Here is a 5,639-nt window from a genome sequence, read left to right on the forward strand (position 1 = left end):
AATCAGATCCAGCCTCCAATGTGGGCAGAGGCCTTTTCTCTGCTGTTTCCAACCTTCTAAGGGCCCTGGAAAAGGACTTCTTGAGGGTTAGTGACTGCAGGTAGGTTAGTCGGGGGGTGGTTATGATACCAGCTCAACACAAGGTTGACATAAGGGACCCGTACTGTAGCAGAGAAACCATGTTGTAACTTTGAATGACCTCTGAGTGATTAACCCAGCAGGACATGCACCCTCCAGGAGATCCACCTGCTCTGTGGATTTTATGACCCCTGCTGGTGCACGTACCTCCCAGATGTGATAAACGATAACTTTGTTCTTTTGAGTTCCTTAGGAATGTGATGACACCTGAACAGAGAGTCTATGCTGAGAGCCATTGTCAAAGACAACTGAAAGAGCTGGTGTGGGGACTCCTGGGTCATTCCTAATCCCCTCCCCTGTAACCCACTGTCCTATATAACTGCTTCCAGATTCTGTGCCCCGCTTACGATGGTCCTTTTGGACATTAGTTGGCCATCTTCTCTCTTGTTAGCAAGCTGTAACAAAGTGCCCTTTCTCTGCCACCATCTTGCCTCCTGATGGCTTTTCTCTCATGATAAGCTGATCAGGCCCTTAGTGCCATAAGAGAAATCTGGGAACTGTAAAGGGACAATAATTCCTGCTCATGACTAGTTGACCTCTGATGAGTGATTTGTTGGATAAGCCCCTAGAGGCCACTGAGACTGCCTTTGTCCTGAGGATCTGCCCTTCCTGCTCTCCTGTGCCCATGCCAGCTGCCTCCTAATGCTCCAAATGGTGGAAACAGAAATGGCTACTTTTGGTGGGTCGAGGGGCTCACACCCTGAAGTAGGGTAAATTGCCTTGGTGTTGCACCACTGAGATCTTTCCTTCCCCACCCATCTGCGGTACCCTCTTTGAGAGAGGGGACCATCAGGTTAATAGGGTGCCCTGCCAGAGTGGGAGGAGCAATAGGACTTCACCCGAAATCTAGGAACTGGTTCACTGGTGTTTGGTTTTTCTATGTTTGTGTTTGTGTCTGTGTCTTTAAAGAGCTACAGAATCTGATGTCGTTTGGGTGAGTGACCTCGTTAAAATGCACCTGTGCCTAAAGTTGTCTAATATCTCCTCAGGATCGTGGGTTAGAGGCCCCACTGGTGAGATCTGGTTGGTGGGTTAAAGTCTCAAGGCTAGGATTGTGGGAGACAATTTAAGGGGGTCACAGCCGCTGGGGCACTCAAAAGGATTGGGTTAGAGTCCTGAGCTCTGGGGTAGGGTCCCAGAAGTACTGGATTTTGGTGTCTTTTCAAATTTGTCTATGTCTGACTGTTCTACTTGTTAAAATCGGCTGCCTGGGGACTGAGTTTCTCAGTGATTGTAACGAACTCTCTTTAGAAATTACCTTGTTTGTTGTGGCCACCTTGGGAAAAGCCCTTAAAATGGGGATAATTGTAAACAGCTGGCAAGATCACCTGGGATAATTTAAAACTTCAGTGGCCATTTTGGGCTTTTTTTGAGCCTCCAAACCAAGGAACAAGGGAAAGTCTTTACTCTTTAAAGAGTCAAGGGCTCCACCTTTTGACTGAAAGTTTCCAGAAGCTGTAAATGTTTACAGAGGACAGCAGAATCTTACCAAGCTTGTTCTGTGTCCTGAGGGCTTGCCTTGATAACTGTCAGGTTGTGAGGGGAGGGGGAGGGAGGGGTGTGTCTCAAAATATGGTCTGACAGAAATATGGTTGCTCCCCATTTTGCAGTAAGAGATAGTTGGACAGAAATGCAGGTTGCACTCCTGCTTGTGGCTAAGAGTCCTTCCAAGCTGCCGTCAGCCTCATGGGAATTACATTGGTCATTAGAAGAAAGCCTTGGCCGGGCCTTCATTGTAAGGACTTTGATTTCAGGGATGCTTGAAATTTTCACTATATGATTGTAGCTGCAACATAAATATACTTTTGCCCAGCTTGTCTAGATTCTGAAACAATGGGAAATGCTAATTCCATCCCGCCTGTAGCTCCTTAGGCTGCATTCTCCTGAATTGGGCTCCTTTTAGCTGTAAGTAGGCAGTATGAGCTACTGAGGACTCATTGCCTCGATCCTTGTCCTCCCAGAGACAGCCAGTATTTCTCCTTGTCTCTGTTCTTGTGTGTGTATCATTTGTCACAAAAATGGAAAACCATAGAGCAAGATGCAGGCCCTCCATAAGCCTGTTGTCTGGGGTGGGCCTATAGGCTTTGCTGCAGGGTCTGCCCATGCAGTGTGCGCATAAGGTGGATTCTGTTGCTAAGGGCATCTTGGAAGCCAAAATGGCTGGAATATTGGTGGGCATGGGTCGAGCAGTAAAGAGCCATTAAGGCGCTCACCACCTCGAGAAGTCTCTTACACAATCCCCAGCCCTGTGGCATCTCCCTCCTGGGTATTAGCTGGCTCTGAGAGACCCAAAGCATAGCTAAAACTCTTAATGTGCCTATGAGATGAGATTTTTTTCTTTTTGTCTAGTGCTGTGTCTTGAGGGCTTGGCTTTGTGACCTCCCTGGTCATGAGGGGTCCAAGTGCATGGGGGCCTTTGTCGTCTCAACCTTTGTTCCTTGGTAGTGCACTACCATCTGTGCAGCAGAAGCCTTGCTTTCTTGGACTATTTCTGGGAGGGAACTTTCTGGATCTTGTGAGGGCTGCTCCTTTCGCACTCTCTCTTGGGGACGCCTCTTGCATCCATGGTCAAAACTGATGAGTTAAGTGATCAATTAAAAACTGAGAAGGCAAATAAGACCCAGAAACTCCATCTTGGAGGAAACTTGAGTGGTTTCTCTGTGCCTTTATGATGTAGTTGGACAGGTAGATCGACCTAAATGTCATTTAAGTTACAACCCAATTTCTGAGAAACAAAGACCAATTGTCCTTAAGAAAAATCCTTGCCAGACTGGAAATTGAGCTCTAGAGGCCCTTCAGATTCTACCCACTTCCCTTGTCTCAAAGAGCTTGCAAATCTTCTGGGGAATACCTGGCCCATCGGTAATTCCGAAGACTGAAGAAAAACAAAAAGGAGAAGAGCGGCCTCGCCAAAAATCTTGCATCTTGAGTGTCTGCTGCACAAATATTAGTAAAAGGGCTTAGAATCTCCTCTTCCAGCACATACCTAAAACTCCAACATTTCCATGTAAAAGCATCTCCCATCCCAGGCAACCAGGCCTCCCCACTCCTAGGCCCTGTCACGCGCACATCCATTCCCTCTCTGCTTCCACACACGTCTCTCTCAGTCACTGTTACAGGTAGTAATCATCTTTCTCACATACAGCACGGGTCATTTCTTTAATTTCAGGAAATAATCACAGCACTTTAAGAGTTATAGTCAGCCCTTTATTTCATTCTCTGGGCTCCTTGTCCTCCCTGTTCTTCAGCTCATCCCCACTGCAGACAGCATTTCCCTATTCCAAACCAACAGGTACCAAGACGTTGATGAGCCTCTGGGCAAGAAAACAAATAACAATCGGCATCTCTTTTATGGCACTCCTTCTGTGAGTCTACACCCTGGACCCGGGCTGTGGAGAGGAAGATATTTCAGTCACTCACTGGGAGCAGTAATCACTGAGAATGCGGGGTCATGACATGTGCACCGCAGAGCCGGCAGGAGAGGCTCCTTCTGCAGGCGCCTCCCTCAGAAACCCTACGGAGCCCCCGCTCCTTCTGCTCTGCTGCCACTGCTGCGTTTGTTCCTGGCGGGCAGGAGAGCCTCTGCTCTAAAGAGGGCAGGTACCGAAGTGTCTGCCCCGAATGCTGACTCAAGCCTCCCCTGCCTGCACCCCAGCGTCCAGCCCCTGCTCCAGATGCTCAAGGGGACTCTGTGCAGCCTCATGCAGCCTGATGAGAACCAACCCACACTGCACACCCCGACATGCCCTGGGCACAAAAGGACAGGAGAGATTGGGCCAGAGGAAATGAGCAGAAAGAGCAGATGGGGTTAGGGGCCTTCTGTCCTGCCATCCCCTGTGCTGCGTCCAGGCCTCAGGAGGGGCTGGGGTGTGGGCCTGTCACCACGGGGCATCCAGTCAGAGACCACACACAGTAAAAGGGCAGGAATCAAAGAGGGGGAACACACCTGGCATGTCTCTGTGCCTCTATGAGGCCCCTCCTACATTCTCCCTTGTTTGTCCTCAATCAGACTCTGTAGGACTCTGGGGTTTGTTGTCATTTTCAGGAGAAGACAGGGTTGAGTCTGAGGACAGCTAGGTGACTTGTCTAAGTGCACACTGTGAGTCAGTGTTGGAGCTGAGAAAAACACACTGATGTTTTGGCTCCTGTGTCCAGCTTTCTCCCTTATCCTGGGCTCTCTCCCAGGCAGGGATGTTGGACAGTAAAAAAGCCCTGGAGACAGCACCTCCTACATGAAGTTATCTCCATGGCCTGTTCCAAGGATAGAAAGCCTGGCCTGGCCCAGTGGTGTCATCTCTACCTACTCCCTGGGTTCATCTTCCAGGGAAATGACCCCAAACTTAGCTTGAGAGATACTGAGGGCTGTGTTTCAGTGCATTAAGAGAAAACTAAGAATCTCCCTTGAGACTCTCATCCTTTGGTTGATGCACTCCTTGACACTCAGCTTTGTTACTTATTTCTAGAGCCTGAACCACTCTGCCTATACGGCCTGGTCCCCATTCCCTGGGCATGAGACCCCCGTGCCCCACACCAGCCAGGCTTCAGAGCTCACCTGGGCCAAAGTGAGCAAAGAGGATGAAGCAGGTCAGCAGCATGAAGCAGAGGCCCCCCATGGTGGTTGCCGGCTGGACCCTGGGTGGCGGAGGAGGTGGAGGAGCTGCTCTGAGACTGGGACGAGCGAGGCTGCTGTGGGTGGGAGGAACCTCTGTTATAAGGCTCCTGGGTGCTTGCACAATAGCACTTGTTTTGCAACCTTGCCTGCTATGATGCTGATTATAGACAACTATTGATTTCCGTACATGGGACCCTGTCCGTTACCCAACCCCCCTTCCTCAGGCACACCATTCATGTGAGAGTGGCCTCCCTTCTCACTCTGAGGTGGGATGCTTGACCCACATATCTGATCTCAGAGAGTGTTTGAGGATGGACCCCTAACCAAGGCCCCAGCAACTAGAAGGGAGATTCCATTCACCAAACTGATGATCAGGGGTGGGTTGTGGTGGAAACTTCCACGACTGTGAAGCTCAGCATGTTTGTTCAGTCATTGGAGAAAGAAAAGCTCTTTTTGTCTTGAAAGGTACAAAAACAACGTTGCCCCAGGACTGCAGCAGCTGTCTCGCTTTTGTAAAGAAGTGGATCTGCGCACAAATCAGACAGTGGTGAAAATATCCTGGGTTCCTGGGGACATTGGTCCACACTGGGGCCATTGATCCCAAAGCCTGACCTTCCTCTGGATTGCTCCAGCTGTGGCCCTTGTTTATTTTCTCTGGATTGGGCTGAGTTTTTGGTTATCTACACTTGGCTGGCAATGAGATTTGAGGCTGGAAGACAGAGGAAGCCCAGCCATGATGGGGGGCTGGGCAGGGTTGGTGGGGGGTCCTGGGAACAGATCTGTGCTTTTGTAGTAGTCAGGTAAAGCAGTGCTTTCACATGTGATATGGGGGGAGTGTTCTAGATTCCTGTTAGATATCGCGGGACCCCTGGAGATGCTTGGGGGAGGT

General features: G+C 49.7%; 1 long non-coding RNA gene across 1 annotated transcript; it reads right to left on the reverse strand.

Annotated features, from left to right (window-relative positions):
- Positions 1 to 3,323: 3,323 nt before the first annotated feature.
- Positions 3,324 to 4,824, reverse strand: LOC124233274 (uncharacterized). Its single transcript, XR_006887018.1, has 2 exons — positions 4,691 to 4,824; positions 3,324 to 3,527 (listed from the first exon to the last, which is right to left on the reverse strand). It is a non-coding gene; the product is annotated as an uncharacterized LOC124233274 (long non-coding RNA).
- Positions 4,825 to 5,639: the final 815 nt, after the last annotated feature.

This window comes from Equus quagga, unplaced genomic scaffold (assembly GCF_021613505.1).
Source record: "Equus quagga isolate Etosha38 unplaced genomic scaffold, UCLA_HA_Equagga_1.0 180961_RagTag, whole genome shotgun sequence".
In the NCBI taxonomy this organism is placed as follows: Eukaryota; Metazoa; Chordata; class Mammalia; order Perissodactyla; family Equidae; genus Equus; species Equus quagga.